Here is a 17067-nt window from a genome sequence, read left to right as displayed (position 1 = left end):
CAGGACTGAGGGACTCCTAATTACAGATAATTGAATGAATTATTAAAAGATTAATTCTTCCTTTCTGAGCCTGTCACATGGCCAAAGCTGGTCTCCTTGTGATCGTGATTTTCATCTTTATGTGTAGAATGGTACTCTTGCACATATGGCCTAGATTGGCTGATGTCTCTGTAGAAATCCCTAAGATGGCTGAGGTATTGGAAAACACAACTGCACCAGTGCAGTGTTACACCTTTACTACTGAACTGTTGCAGATGGTTTCGTCCAAATAATAGGCTGGCTAGCTTGGGTATACTTGCATGGCAGTGCATGTTTTCTTTTAGGTAGATTTTTAAAACCATCTGTCAAGAGCTCAATTCAATAAGCCTTTTTACAATGGAGAGGTGTAGTCATTTATTTGGACAATATTTTAGCTTATGGTGAAGCTGAGGAATAGATATTTTCTATAGTGACTGGCTTCTCTGGTTCAGGAGTCCTACTGAGGGATCAGGATACCTGTTGTTCAGAAATGTTGAACTCCATAACTAATCAAACATTATCCTCTAAAGCTTAAAATCTAAATTCTGAACTGTTTCTGGCTTCAGTAGCATATGCCTTTTTAGTGTATGTTACTCATGCAAGTATGAAACAGGAAAGGCAGCAAGTAGGCATAGTAACAGTAGTGTTTTCTAGCATAGTTATTTATTATATAGAAAACACTTATTCACAAATTACAGAGTTTTTTGTAATAACTTTTCTGAAGAATATCATTCTTGTTTGGAGTATATGGACTAAGTTTTAGCTTTTCAAGCAAGGAAACTAAAAGAAGGAGTGTCCTGGATTTCTGATTTTAAGTAAATAATATATTTTCTCTGTGACTTTGGAAAAGTCACGTGACCTACTTGTGCCTCATTCAACCCAAATGGAAAATTGGATAAAACTGAGAGCTTCAAGAACTTCCAAGTGCTGTAGTGAAACTTACTCTAAGTGAATACTGTAAACGTGTTGTACAGGTGACCCTCATAAGTGATCCGTGTACCAATGTGCTGATCTGCTGAGAAAATATGGCGTTGCAGGTAAAGGAAATGCATTAAGAATTTTTTTGCAGTAGTTTTAGAAAACACCCTTGTATTCCAGTATTATTTCTAAAATAAATCTAACATCTTTGGAGCCAACCCTTTATGCTTTTTCTCCTTACCCCAAACCCCCTTCATCTCACAGAGAGCAACAGAGAAACTTTGTGCATATGTTATCACACACACAGAGAGATGATATTTTCACAGGTATAGAGGCTACTTTCTTCTCCAGAAAAGTATATTCATAGAAAGTAGGTTCCTGAGTGTTCCTTTATATAAGCAGTACACCAGTAAAAAATAGCTGTAAGATGTTGTTTTACACCAGTAAAAAATAGCTGTAAGATGTTGTTGGCTGAGAATAGCACATTTACATGTGAGTTTAGCAATCACTCTTGCATTCTTCTCTTCTCCTGTTGATTTCCATGGTTCTTTAGGATGGCAGTAGGGAGACTCAAGAAGGAATGGATTTTTTTTTTTTTTTTTTTTTTTTTCCCAGTTCTGTTTCTTCTAGGGTTCACTCTGAAGCTTTATATTAGTGGTTTTGTTGGCTTGTGTTCTTAAAACGAAATCACAGAATGCTGAGAGCTTGAGACCCAGGGAGCTGTGTACTGTATGTGGGAATCATGTAGCTCACTTAATAAACAGGAAGGCAATCAGAAAGCAACTCATTAGCCAAGGAAGAAAGCTTGAACTAAGAACTGTACAATGGGATCCTACCCTGAAGACAGCAGAAGGTAGAAGAGAGATTTGTTTGCACTGAAGATTGCGAGGAGGAATTAAATCTGTCCAACTGAGGGAAGCAGGGCATTATGAGTGCTTAGTGTTTGGGTGGGACCAAGCTGAGGCCTCCTCAGCTGCCAGTGGTTCACAGCTCAGTGAACTGCCTGCAGGACAGCCAGTGTGACAAGCATCTGGTGATCCAGTCTTGGCAGGGCAGGACCAATAACGACTTTGGGTGATTAGTTACTCTCTGTTATTAGTTACTCTTGTGTAACTGCTGTAGAGGAGCATATGCATATGGAGCATTGACATTTTCACTTACAGAAGAAAAGACAACAGAATGTGGGCAGATCCTCAGCTGTGTATTTTGTTACTACCAAATCAGTTTATACCAGCTAAGCAGCTGCCCCTGCATTAGTCAAAGCAAGACTTAGATTTCCATATGCTTGCCCCACCATGTAAATGGCTCCATCAGTCCCGTGTTTCTAATGGTTGATGGACGGGATAGTTTTGTTTTTCACTCCCCCAGAACATGTCATATGAAGACATAACCAGCTGTCACAGTCTTGAAAAGCTTTGCACTCCCAAAGACCTTCCTCTGTTCCAGCAACTTACTCTCCTTGCTCTTGCTGTTTAGGAACCTGATGGAAACAGTATAAAAATGGGAATTTTTATGCACCTACGAAATGATGAAGGTGAAGCCTTCATATGCACCCTGACATCTGTGGTGAGAAATCTTGTATGTTATTTCTATGTTAGCCCAACTTTGTGTAACAGTTTGTCTGTTCTCAGCAGAGGAAGTACAGATGGTGACTCCTGGCAGGCAGTATTATTGGAAGACATTATGCTGTATGTGTACAGGTTGTTAAGCTAACTGACAGTTTTTATGCAGCATAGACTGCTGAGATTTTAAAAATCAGAAAATTACCATTTGCAAGTCAGAGGTCGGCTGGTTCTCTAGAAGACTTAAATATCCTAGTCCTGTAGCAATGGTGCCATATGTTCCTCACTGCTTGTTGCCTTGAAATCATAGTAGTGAGAATCAAAAACCAGTTATCTGTTGTAATCAGATTGCAGTGAAATATAGATGCACCGCCTGTGAGTCTGTTAGATATACAGGATGTAGTGCAGCATGGAAACAGTCCAAATCTCCCCTAATCAATACTGGGAAAGTCAAAGGAGCTTTCTAACTGGGAATGATCTATCTTGGTACAAAAAGAGGGAATTTGATGTGCCTGTTCACAGTCCATTATTGAAAGGGACCTCCATCAGGGATGAGGTATTCTGGAGGGGTACTGCTGGTACTGGGATTAAATCCATTTTTGTGATTAAAAAGAGGAAGTAACAAGCATACTAATGACACTTTCAATTGAAGAAATTGCAAATAGTCCTTTGGATAAAGCAAACTAAACAGAAGGACTGAGTAAAATTATGAATATGAGCACAAAATAACAAAATGGGATTTGTGAGAAGGAGGAAGATGACCTGTATTTGAGGGGAAAGCTATCTTTTGCATGGATATTCCATTGGAAGAAGGAAGCTGACTACTAATAAAGCCAGAAATGAGGGCTGCTAGTGGATAATTGTGTGATATGTACTAGACCTTTTGACAGTAGGAAATACCATGAAGAATGTGAGCAGCATTTCCTACTATTTCATCTTGCATCATGCCACTCTCTAGCTGAGTGCACTGAATGTGGAAGAGCACAGTATCATTGTGGCTCTCCTTTCTTTGAGAGGAAGAATACTGGTGGTGAATACCATTTCTCATCCTTCTCATATCCAGGAAAAGAGGAATGCTTGACTCGTGATGTCCTGCTTAGCTCAGAATAGAGTGAGGGGCATCATGGGACCTAGACTTTAATAAGCTGGAGACTCTAGCTCTTAATTAAGGTGATAAGGAAACTAGAACAGATTAGTTTAATCTTCTCAAAACTGTTACTTATACTGTAGATATGAGAGAACATGAATTTTAGACAACTATTTGGAAGGTATAAGGCTTAAAGAACCACAAAGGGACAGAAATTGAAGATAGAAGGAAATCTGAAATGGATACCAGAAGAAGATTAGTATGCAAAATCTATTAAGGACATGGAACAGCTGCTTGAGGAACACGATGGAAGAATCCTATTATGAATAACTTTAAAATGAAATAACACTGGCAGAAAACCCAATTCTATGTATACAAAAGTGTGAGAAAGACAATAGATGGATTAAAAATCTGTAATACTGATGATGTTTAATCTCTGTGGTGTACATAGAGAATTCTGTCATCTTAATTTTGAAATTAGGCCTTTAATTTAGTAATGTTTATCTTCACTATAAAGATGAGAAACTGCCATCTGGAAAAGAAATCAAGTACTTCTCATGAGACGCAGTATTGTGAATATTCACTTTATTTTTCCTCTGATCTGTTACAGAATATGAAAAGGTAGAATACAAGGTACATGTACTTCCATCCAAATATATTTATTTATCATGTGAAAAGAAGGAAAAGATGTTTCTCTCTTGCAGTGGTTGAGGATGTATCAATTCAGCAAATTCACAAATAAGTGATGCTTTGATAATAGGCTAATGTCAAGTAAACCAGATGTGGGGAAAGGTGGTTGACTAAGCAATAGCTGAGTGATCAGTGTTACCAGCTCTATAAGAAAATGGCTGTTACTTGAAACAAGTGTTAGTTTCCAATGGATAGTGTTGCTTTTTGTAACTTGTATCTCAAATAAAAGATCTTACAGACAAATTTGGGGAATTTTTGGAGGCTGAATGAATAAACACAGCCTCAAACTTGTCTAAGGTCCTGTGACAGGTCACAGCAAAAGTTAGAAAGGGTCCAGAGTTTCTATTCTAATCACTACCTGTCAAGAGGCTTTTCCTTCATATGGGAAGTATTTTGTAGCACAACTTGTTGATGAGCTCCAAAAACTTTTAGGCAATATATTTATTCTCCCTTGCAATGATCCTGATAACTTCTACTTATGTCTCGGAGAGCCTGGAATAATTTGCGTGGTATTCCAAATACTTCTTGAGCTGAAGTTTCATAAATAGATTTGATACTAAATGGAATACACTGATAGAAATTTTTAGTAGAACTTACAGGATATACAATAGGAACACCATGATATTCCTAGAAAACCTATTCTGGCATTCAGTTGTTAGTACATAGTTTTCCTAATATATGAACTTTTAGGAAGATATAGATTAAGTTTATCACTTGATGACTTTTTGAACATGGATATGGAGAAGTACTTTCTTTTATTCTGCAAAAGACACTTTTATTCAAAGATTTTTCTCCCACAGCCCTTTTCTTAAGTTAAATAAGTCTGGTTGTTTTTTCTTTACTGGTTGCATCTTCTGAACTAGTGACAACTCGTGTTGCTGTCCTCTAGACTCTGCTGTTGGGCCACATCTCCCTTGACAGACAATATTCCAGTGGAGGCCTTATCAAGGCTGAGGAGAGCAAAGACATTGTGCATCTGGCAGGCGATACTCATGTTTATATATATCCCACTGCAATGACTGCCCTTTTGCAACAGCATGACATTTGCTTCTATTCCCTGATGCAACTAGTCAAATACACATTCCAAGAAAATATTTGGGTCACAGGTAATATAAAAGAACACGATTAACTGTACTCTGTTTACAGTGTCCATGCACAAAAGACGTTTAGTTTTTCAGGGTTTTTTTTTAATGTACAAATTGTTATCTAAATAACTTGAGACATTATCATTCCACCCTCTTATTTTCTTCCCTCTTAATGAACAAGTAATTTTTTATGTTGGATACTGTCTCCTATTTATTTATTGCAAACAGGTTTAATGCTATATTAACCTAAGTCATGATGTGTAATTAATAATATTAAGGGTATTTATTTCAACAAGAATAATCCAACTGGAGATCTTGCATTATGGAGTAGAGGAATGAAGAGGGGCAGACCCATGGTAAGCTCAAGCCCTTGTCTGGAGAAAGGACATACTTTTCAGAAAACCATTGGGAAATAGTACAGACTGTGCAACATCATCCCTGATTGTTTCTAGTATTGAGGAAGGGTCGAGATTAAAGAAAAAAGATAGCATTTTGTTAGTGGAACTAGTGAAAAATCGCATACCACCTGTCCTAATGTATAGGTTGAAGTCTGAAGATAGTGCTTTGCAGGTGTGTACTACTGCCACATTCTAGCCAAAGACTAAAGTTCTATTTGTGGTATATATGGTAATGTTTATCATTGTAGCTCAGGCATCAATGGGTAGTACAGACTCAGTGTGCTATGTATGTTGCCTCCTTGTGTGACTTTTTTTTTCATGTTTTTTTTCTTTTTTTCCCATCCCTTAAAGATCTCTTCCATTTCCCCCATCCTCTCTTGTTAGTGTACGCTTTGCTGTTATGTTTGGATGGAATGGGAGTTGAGAATCTGTCTCGTTATTAAAGTCAGAAGCAGAATTATTGAACCATCTAGCAATGTGTTATTTAAATAAATGACTTCCATCTTGTGTTAATTCTTCTGAGCACAAAGTAATCACTTAAAGAAAACATGCATCATATCTGAACATTAATGAGGTAAACCTATTTCTACTGTGTAGTCAAAGTGCAGAAATACATATAACTTGACTTTTCCCTGGCAGTTACTGATCTAGTTTATTTGTATAACTGAGCACAGAACAGGGCTCTTGATATATTTATTTTCATCCTCCTTTGGCCTTGTAATGTAATTGGCTGGCAGATGATGAGATTTTTAAATGGTCAAGCCATGATCAGGCTCTGGCAATGGAACTGAGCATAGTCTGAATCTGGTGCTTCTTTTCTATGCTGAGTTATAGACCAGCTTCATTGAAATTTCCTCACATAAATGAGTTAATGATTTCCCCTACCTATGAGAGCAAAGAACAACCTCTGGTGCATTTAAAATATTCATTATATGACTATCAACATTCCCCGTGTCCTAAATGCTTAGAAAATTGGTTGGAAACAACTTATCTAACAAAGAAGTCTTTCATTTACTGTACTTCACATAACCACCCCCACCCCCCCACCCCCCAAAAAAAAGCCCAAGCTATTGCTTTTATAAACCATTTAATACGGTTTATGATAGCAATAATCCCCTTGAAATTGGTTATATTACTGTAGTTTGTTATAGTGTTAACTGCCCTTGTCTTCAGCCTGGTCCATTAACTGAAAATCCAGCCATTAACTTATAATGGGATGATTTCTTCGGGATTATTACCTGATTCTTAGTTTGAAGATTAATATTCTTGAAGGATAGTGAAACAGTGACAAAATGTAGTGAAAAGCTTCCAGTTCAGCTTTTATGTAGTAGTGATCTATTTAGACAAGATGTCTCTGAGGCTTGTATGCAGTTTGTTTTGTTATCTGTGTCGCCAAAGATGGAAACATATAAGCAGCACTTTTCTTTATGAAAAAGAACACTTGTTGGTCCAGATAATCAGTGGCAGATGAGTGACAAGGAAGGTGATGCTAAATGTGACAGTCTAATAATGGAGACTTAAGCTTGATCATCACTATTCTGTTCAGTGGGAATTTTGCCCATCGCTTCAGTAGAAAAAGATTCAAGACCAAAAAGACAAGGAGCAAATTATGTTATATCTTTTCGAAGATACCAAATAGACGTAAAGGGGGGGGAGGGTAGAGTCACAAGCAAAAGGCTATTCCAGCTACTGTACTAGCTGGACTACATCTTTATAAAGAAAAAAATATTAGTCAGTGAATTGATAGAACTATTCACTTCAGAGGATGGAAATCCTACAAGAATTCCCTGAAGTATGTCCTTAGCATACTTCTGTGACCTACATTTTCAGTCCCCAAAGTCATCTTTTTCTTTGAGTAATACAATGTCAAATCTGAGAGAGATTAATTATTAGTTATGCAGCATTATTAATTAACCCTGCAATCCATTCCAACAAAACGTACAGTTATTAATAAAATTTTGGTGTGAGCTCTGGAATTACTTTACTGCTTCCTTCAGTTGCATCAGACTTCTGTCTTCTCACACCCTTCTTAAATTTTGTCAGTTGATCTGCTAGGAATTGTCAGCCAAAAGGATAAAAAGTTATATGGTATCACTAGGCTATACGAACAACCTTTAAGATATACTCACAATAACTTCTAGTACTGACTGTTTGAGCTGTGGCATACCTTCTCTAGTATGGGTTTCCTAGTGTGAAGAAAGCTCAGAAAATCCTTTTTCCTGCTTTGTACAAGGTATCTATATTTTGATTACCTCTTCTCTGAGCCTAAAGAGAGAAACCTGGCAACACAGATTTCCTCTGAAGGAGGACATCTGGATTCATTCTGTCACCCCCATATAAACAGCTGTTCCATAGGTGCAGAGGCAGGATGTTAGGAAACATTTTGTCTGCCCAAAAGGTAACAGGGAAAGACTGTACTTTAGGCAATAGTAAGAATAATTAAATCCTAAATTTGCTTCTTAGAGAAGGTGTCAGAAGTGATGTTAATAAGAATGTAAGTAAGTATTACCGAGGGGGATTGGTGTAATTTATTTCCAGCAAAATATTAGCAAATAGAATGGCAAAATAAGAACCAAATAGAATGGCAAAATAAGAATATCTGTAAATGCTAATATATCCCACAAGCAAATATCTATTCCTCTTCCCAAGTACCTGGGAGAAGGTCTTGTCTGGCAGCACACACTGAGAATAGAAAGATCAGCTTGACAGAGTCGGGAGAGGAATGCATTTCCAACTTAAAAGTTCCTATGGAAAAACCAAGTGTACATTGTTGTTTAAAAATAAGGGTACTCAAAAGTGTGGAGGAAAGGGTCTCCCTTGTGAAGGGAACCTGTTGTGTTAAAATCAACAGGTGGAGCCAGCTGAAAACTTAAGAACTAGTGACATTTCTAGGTCTAGGGGTAAAATTATCTGAATCCACCTTTTCAAAATGAATGCAGTATTGCTTTTACCCTCTTCTGAGACTCATGAATGAAAAATGTTTGTATAACACCAATCCTGGAACTTCTGCAACTGTAAATTAAAAAAGGTAGTCATAAATGCATTTGAAATTAAAATAGGTGAGGTTTATAACATCTACATTAGAAGTCTTAGGTTTGGTTTACTGTGTTTAGTCTTGATTACCTCACTAGTACCTCACCTTGCACACATTAAGAGTTGCTCAGTCTTCTGGAGGGTATAATAGTAGAAATTCTCATGGCTTCAAGGATTTGTGAATTGCTACCACTCTTTTCTGTATGTTCCCTGGGAGTGGGGGAGGTGACCCTCTTTAGCTATTCTCTATTGTGTCATTTTTAATGCTAGCTAAAATCAGAAAAGAGATGTAGTAAAAGCTTTTGGAGCACAAAAAAGAACCATGCCTAGCCTGACAAAGAACAATTTATTTTTTTTTCTTTTTTTGCTATTCTTCATTATAAGCAATTTTAGAAATTGTACTTCAGAATGGAAAGGATAAAATATTTGCAGGAATACTGAGGAAAAGACAGTGTGTCCCTGTCCTTCAACTCTTCCCCTTTCTGCAATTCACTTCTGTTATAAAAAGATGGAAAACCAGACAAATTATTAAAATCAATACAGATTATTTTTCAATTTAGTGTCATGGTTCTTGAATAAGACCTATAGTACATTTAGTTTACTATTTAAGCACTTTATTCCTCATTTGATTTGACTTTTAAGACTGTGGTCTATTTCTGCCTAGTGTGTTATCAATCTTTTTCACAAATGATATTGATTACGTATGACAGCACAGTATATATTTCTATTATTTCAAGAGAAAATACTGGTCATATTGTAAAGGATATATCTTCGGTTTCATCAACAAATTAGTACATGCAGCCTCCAAGTAGAACTGTCCACCTGTATTTCCTTTCTTCCAAGATGGCAAAATTGGAAAAACCTTGAAAAATATTTCATTATCAATTGCTTTCTATTTTTAAGTTCTAAAATTAATAAGCAAATTTTCCAAGACAAGTACTTCTGTGGATTTATGCCTAGAGAAAAACACTTGGCATATACAATAGATGTGCAAGGCAACAATTGCCACTGTCACTTTCTCTAGATTAAAGCTGATGACAAATACTTTAAGTTTGTACTTTGTAAAGGACTGTAAATGTTTAACTTGAGGTCTCAAATCATGTTCTCAGTATAGTACTACTGAGCTCAGGTCCCACTGAGGGCGAATGTGGTCTATTTTTTTCCAGTGTTGAATACAATTTAAATCTTGGAAATTAATAAACAGCAGGTTTTTATTTTGAGGTGGTTTTGCTACAGTCAAGAAATCAGACAGGAACAAATCATCCTTTTAAGTTGTGTGGGCTGCCAGCAGTACAGTGGTGTTCTGTGCATCTTTACTGATGAAGCGCATAACTGAGTTTCTTCTAAGGTATCCCATTTCTTCAGTGGTTGTTTCATTGACTGACTTCAGGATTCATCAGATAGAAGCTGAAATGAGCTACATTTCCATAATAAAGTAGGTACTTGATTATTGATTAAACCCCTGTGGCACTAGGGGCATGACACAAACATTTCCAGTGTCCATACTAGGTGAGCCAATTCAACTAAGTGTGGGTAACTATTCGTTTAACTAGTACTTTCATATGATCACAGGATCATATATTTGGTATCACAATAACTGGTGTTTGGTGCTCTGATCTGCTGATGAATAGCAACCAAAGTAATAAAAAGTACTATATGTTCTTTTATGCATACAGTTTTTCAATGGTATTATGGTTGAAAAATTACTGTACTATGGTTGCTGCTTCCCTCCCCCCCATTTGTTATGTTTTTTCTTATATTTGAAAGAAAACAAAATCATACTTTTAAAAAGATACATGTTTGTTTATGCTTGCTGTGTGTTTATTTATAGTCTGTGCTACACACAGAATCTAGCTGAATTAAAGTCAGGGCACGTGTTATTTCCTTAAACCTACAGTATTCAAGAAGCTACACTTCATGTGTCAGTTGATAAGAATCTTGTATATTATAATATAATAAGTATATTGCCTATCTGAATCATAAATAGTAAGTTTGTGTCTGTGCTGGTTTTGGCTGGGGTGGAGTAAATTTTCTTCACAGTAGCTGGTATGGGGCTATGGTTTGGATTTGTGCTGAAAACAGTGTTGATAATACAGAGATGTTTTCATTATTGCTGAGCAGTGCTTACACAGAGTCAAAGCCTTTTCTGCTTCCCACCCCACCAGCAAGGAAGCTGGGAGTGCATAAGAAGGTGGAAGGGGCACAGTGTGGTGGTTCAATTCCTCCCTGCCCTCCTCGCTAGGCCGCTCAGTGCTTGGTGCAATTCCAACCCCCTCCTGGTCCACATACCAATCTAGGGAGGTATGAACTGCTAATGGCAGTGAACAAGAGCATTAAAGCACCCCTTTGACAAAACTGGCTCCTGCTCTCACTATCGTTATAACAGTCCATCAGGTCCTGACAGCCTGGTACCACCTGTACCTGGGATGTGGTCGAGAGAGAACAATAACAGAACTGCATGTCCATCAAACTCTTGTGCAACTGTTGGAAGACACCAGAATAGTTCATTGTTCCAGCTAGGCTGGAGTGGGAAAAGAAAAAATCTGACAAAAGTCAATTATCTTGGACCTTATAAATAGCGACCCCAAGTGAGGCCCTTTGACCTCTACCTGGATTGCAGCGGGTCTGTGACCAGCATCTCCCCTGAGTTGGGATGCCTCTCGGGTACCAAAAACCTTAAGGTACCATCTGCCGTTAGAGCCGACAGGAGGCCAGGGTGAAGTCGACCCGCCCGAGTCTCAATTATAGCCTGTTGAGGAACGCCAATGAATTGTGGGTATTTACTCTGAACTTGAGAAGAGGGAAATTTTAACTTTGAGCTAGCTTCTCTTTTACCCACTCTCTTTCTCTCTGCTTACCAATGTGTTTGCGTATACACAGTTATTTTCACGAGTGTGGGTACATACTTATTTCACTGGATCCAAATACTTTTGTCTGTCTGTGTGTGTGTACATCTTGTGTTTGTGAATGTGCATGTATATATGTATTGACTTAAGGTACTGTATAGTAAGTTAGTGTGAATCTTGTCATCTTCAAATCTGTAAAGTCACTATTTTAATTATAACATTTTACTGAATTATTTTGTAAATCTGTAAATTGGTTAATGATTAAGTGCTGCTAGTCATTAACAAATCTTGATTTGCTGACAAATCATTACCATGTTGATACTTTCATCTGCAACAGACAGCCAGGACAGCTGACCCCAGCTGACCACAGGGATATCCCAGACCATATGGTGTCATGCTCAGCGTATAAATCTGGGGGAAGGAGGAGGAAGGGGAGGATGTTTGGAGTGGTGGCATTTGTCTTCCCAAGTCACTGTTACATGTGATGGAGTCCTGCTGTCTTGGAGGTGGCTGAGCACCCGCCTGCCGATGAGGGGTGAGGAATTAATTTGTTGGTTTGCTTTGCTTGTGCACACGGCCTTTGCTTTGCCTATTAAACTGTTTTGATCTCAACCCATGAATATTCTCACTTTTACCTTTCTGAATCTCTCCCCCATCCCATCAGGGAGGGAGGGAGGGAGCAGCTGTGTGGGGCTTAGTTGCCAGCTGGGATTAAACCACAACATTGTCAACATTTTATGTGTTGGACAAGAGTCTCCCAGGGGTATGGTTGTCTAATTGTCTGGAAGCAGAGATAAAGATACAGGGAATTATATGATTTACTGTGGTATATTAAGTTTAGCCAGGTCCTGAGCTGGCCACTTCTTGAAACTCTAGCTCAGTGATTTTCATTCACATTGAATTGTCCCTTTGTGTGCTTTTCTTTCTCCTGAGGAATATTTGTAAATAATTGAACAAACTTTAGGACACTTTGACTTTCTTTTACACTTTGTAGAAGAGAATATATAAATTCTTATTTGAATTCTCCTCTCCTTGTTTGTATTCAGGTGTTGCCTCTATATATTGAAATCAAGGCACAGTATCAGGGTTAATATTGGAGAGCATTAATAGACGGTGCACATAGCGTGATACCCCAGCTGCACACAAACACACAACTGAAAAGCCTCTAAAGCCCTGCCTGACTTCATCATCTAAATTGGATGAGTATTCTACTGCTTGAATGAATAAGCTAGGAACCAATAATTCCACTCTTACTGTGGTGTCAGCACTTCAATCAAATTGTTCATAGATACCTCATGTTAGATCCAATAAGTAATTTGGAGTGGATTATTTGATCAGCTGTAGTTAGTGATGAAGGCTGCTTTGTCATGTGGCAGCTAGTAGTATGATACCATCTACCTTGTTAACTGATATAGATGGCTTATATAGATTTCAAGACACGGTAATGAAGCTGCTGTGGATCTTGCCAAGGACCCACTAGATGTGTGGATCAAACCTCTTAGCAACTGAGGGAGCCAAAAAGTTTGGAAACTATTTCATTTGATGCTTCAAGGGATTTGACACTGGATATCTTTCGGGGATTTGGCAAGTCCCCCTATTCATATAGTTCAATATGAGACATTATATTTGTCACTCAAATTGAATTTATTATTCTAATTAAAGTCCCTGGAATTTATAGAATTCTTCTATCTTGTGATGGGTTCCAACATAATGATACATAGAGGAGAAAGAGCAGTACCACTTATTTTGCAGTGGGAGATCTTCCCTTCTATTTTTACAAATACAGATGAACATACATGACTTGCTGCTCCAGCTGGATGCTCATAAATCTATGGGGCCTGATGGGATCCATCCCAGGGTGCTAAAAGACCTGACCAATGTTATTGAAGGACCTCTCTCCATTATTTTTCAATGGTCTCGGGAGTCAGGAGATGTCCTAGCTGACTGGAAGCTGGCAAATGTCACAGTTTTCAAGAAGGGAAAGAAGAAAGACCCTGGTAATTACAGGCCTGTCAGTCTCACTTTAGTGCCTGGTAAAATTATGGAGAAAGTTATTCTGAGAGTTATTGAAAAACACTTGAGAGACAACAGTCATTGGTCACAGCCAGCATGGGTTTACAAGGGTAAAGCCCTGCTTAATAAATTTAATTTCCTTTTATGATAAGGTCACCCATCTAGTTGAACAAGGGAAGCCAGTAGATGTGGTATTTCTGGGTTTTAGCAAAGCTTTTGATAACTGTCTCTTATGGTATCCTTCTGGATAAAATGTTCAGCACACAGCTAGACAAGTCCGTAGTACTTTGGGTGAGCAATTGGCTGATGGGTTGGGCTGAAAGAGTTATAGTAATTGAGGTTACACCAGGCTGGTGGCCAGTCACCAGTGGAGTTCCCCAGGGCTCAATTTTAGGGTCAGTGTTCTTTAATGTTTTTTATAAACGATCTGGATGTAAGAATCAAATTTACATTAAGTAAGCTTGCTGATTATACTAAACTAGGAGGAGCTGTGGACCCCCTTAAGGGTAGAGAGGCCTTACAGAGAGATCTGGATAGACTAGAGAGCTGGGCAATCACCAACTGTATGAAGTTTAACAAAAGCAAGTGCCAGATTCTCCACCTGGAATGGGGCAATCCTGATTGTACATACAAATTGGGGGATGAGAGGCTGGAGAACCCCTCAGAAAAAGATCTGGGAGTCTGGGTTGATGGCAAGTTGAATATGAGTCACCAGTGTGCCCTGGCAGCCAAAAGGGCCAACTGTATCCTGGGGTGCATCAAGCACAGCAGAGCTAGCTGGTTGAGGGAGGTGATTGTCCCACTCTGCACTGCACTGGTGCAGTCCCACCTCGAGTACTGTGTGCAGTTTTGGACACTTCAATATAAGAAGGACAACAAACTATTAGAGTGTGTCCAGAGGAGGGTGACCAAGATGGTAAAGAGTCTCAAGGACAAGACAGGAGGAGCATCTGAGGTCACTTGGTTTGTTCAGCTTGGAGGAGAGAAGGCTGAGTGATGCCCTCATCGCAGCCTACAATTTCCTCAAGGGGGGCAGCAGAGCAGGAGGTGCTGACCTCCTCTCTCTGGTGACCAGCAATAGGACATGAGGAAATGGAATGAAGCTGCACAGGGGAATTTCAGACTGGACAGGAAAAGGTTCTTCACTGAGAGGGTGGTCGATCACTGGAACAGGCTCCCCAGGAAAGTGGTCACGCCATCAGACCTGTGAGAGATCAAGGAGCATCTGGATGACACTCTTAGTCATATGGTTTAGTTTTAGGCCAGCCTGTGAGAAGCAGGGAGTTGGATTCTATGATCCTTATGGGTCCCTTCCAACCTGAGATATTCTATTTATCTTCTGAAGAACTAGTGGCAGTATAGAACAGTTGCATCAAACTCCAGTTCTGTGAGGTTGTAAAGGAAGGTATATTTGAGAGAAATCCATGGTTGCATATATGCAGTGTATTTGAGAAATAAATATAAATGCCACTTTTCTTTTCATGTAATTTGTATGAAGCATCAGTGATGAATAAGATGCTTGCAGAAGAACAAGCCAAACTTAAATTCAAGTGCTCCCTAAGTCACTGGAGAAACCTATACATTTGGAGACCTATAGATTTGTCCCAAAGTGATGCAGAGGTTTTTAATAAATGTCTCCATTTTTTTCAATGTAATGCACATTTATAATACCGACTTGTTGAATTAAACCTCACTCTGCCAGATGCATTAGGTACATTTTTCATATAGTTAATTTAACCAGAATTCTATCAGACAAAGAAACTAGAGTTGGTTATAATCAGCACTCCTCTGATTACTGTCATGTTTTAATGCCCCAACACATAAAGCATTTTTTTGATAAGAAGAGGTTTGAGATTACATAGAATACTCAGACAGATACTAATGTTTTGGTTAAAGAATATGTTCAGTCTTTCCTTGAAAGTGGAATGAAAGCAATTATTTGTTGGTGGCTGAGCTAAGAAGTTATATGTGGGAGACTCACCAAGGAAAGTATACTCTATGTACCTGTCTCTGTGGCCTATTATTGCACGATATCACTCATGGCTAGAACTTTCAGAACTGGGGACATAAAATGAACTTGAGATAGTTCTTCAAAAGCTTATAAAGACCTGTGTCTGACTGAAATCATCAGGGTTGTCATTGGTCATCAACAGTTTGTTAAGGTATTTCAATGAGGCTTCACAATATTCTGTGAGAGGTACATCGTTTCCCTCCTTTGCAGGAGGACTGAGCAGTCTTGTTTAATGGCACTATGTGCACAGATGTATAGGAAGTTGTGGTATTTAATGTCACAGAGACAGCAAAAAGCACATGTGGATGTTAAGACAAAATAGTATTGAAACTATTAACCTCAGTCAGATCTAGTGATGTTTTGTGAAGCGAGGGTGAGAAGGGCAGAATTCTTGCGAAGAGGTTGGTTTGGTTTTTTTTCCGGCTTTTTAACCTTCTCAGACCTTCATCTTCAACTGCTTGGCAAAATATTTATTATCATAAATTCTGATTGTTATTACTTAACTTATAGTGATACTAATCCATGAAATGTGAACATAAAATAAATAAGGGCTTACCAAGGAAAAACATCACTCACTTGGTTTATCAGCTTGGACAATAAGTCAGAAAAAAAGATAATAAACTTTCTTTATTTCAACAGAGGAAGAGCTAAAATAAACTCCTCTGCTAACTTTTTTTATTATTGCTGTTTCCAAAGAACTTTACGTATCAGTGACACTAATTACAAAAGAAGAGAAATATCCTGACTATTTTATTTCCAGCATTATAAGAAGTCTGTCCTGGAAAATCTTTGTCTATTGTTGCATCAGTTTATTTTTATGACATCTTACAAACTGATAGGGTGACATTATCTTACTGTTTTAAAAAATATTCAGAAACTAAAATGATATATAATTGAGCAACTGTGTAGAAATATAACTGGGTTTTTTGCAGGCTACTTTGTGTCCTTTGATAACTGTAATTTGGGCTGAAATTGTAAATCAAGTTGTTTGTGAGTGGTATTAAGAGTAAAATTCATCTTTCTCTCCCTTTGGTACAGATGGTATAATGTTTACCGTAATATAGGTACATTTTCCCTTCAATATTGCACTTCCTGCAGTGCCCAACCTCCCCACCCGTCCCCCCACCCCCTCCACCTCCTGAGAAATGTGAAGTTTCCTGAGTGGATGCAGTGATTTGAACAGACTAGTTTTGAAATAACGTAAGGGTACATGTGCCTGTTTTCTTTTCCTGTTTTTAACTCAATGGATAATCTGAAATATATTAGCATTAGACCATTGAAAGGTAACACTCTAGAGAAGTTTACTCCTCCCCTCCTACTTGCTTGTGTCTGTTTCTACTATGCAAATCCACACTGAAGCCAAGAAGAGATACCAAAATTGTATTTGTCTACTCCAAAATACTTGA

This window comes from Strix uralensis, chromosome 9, assembly GCF_047716275.1.
Source record: "Strix uralensis isolate ZFMK-TIS-50842 chromosome 9, bStrUra1, whole genome shotgun sequence".
NCBI classification, from domain to species: domain Eukaryota; kingdom Metazoa; phylum Chordata; class Aves; order Strigiformes; family Strigidae; genus Strix; species Strix uralensis.
The sequence above is the reverse complement of the archived record's forward strand: the minus strand, read 5'-3'. Positions refer to the sequence as shown.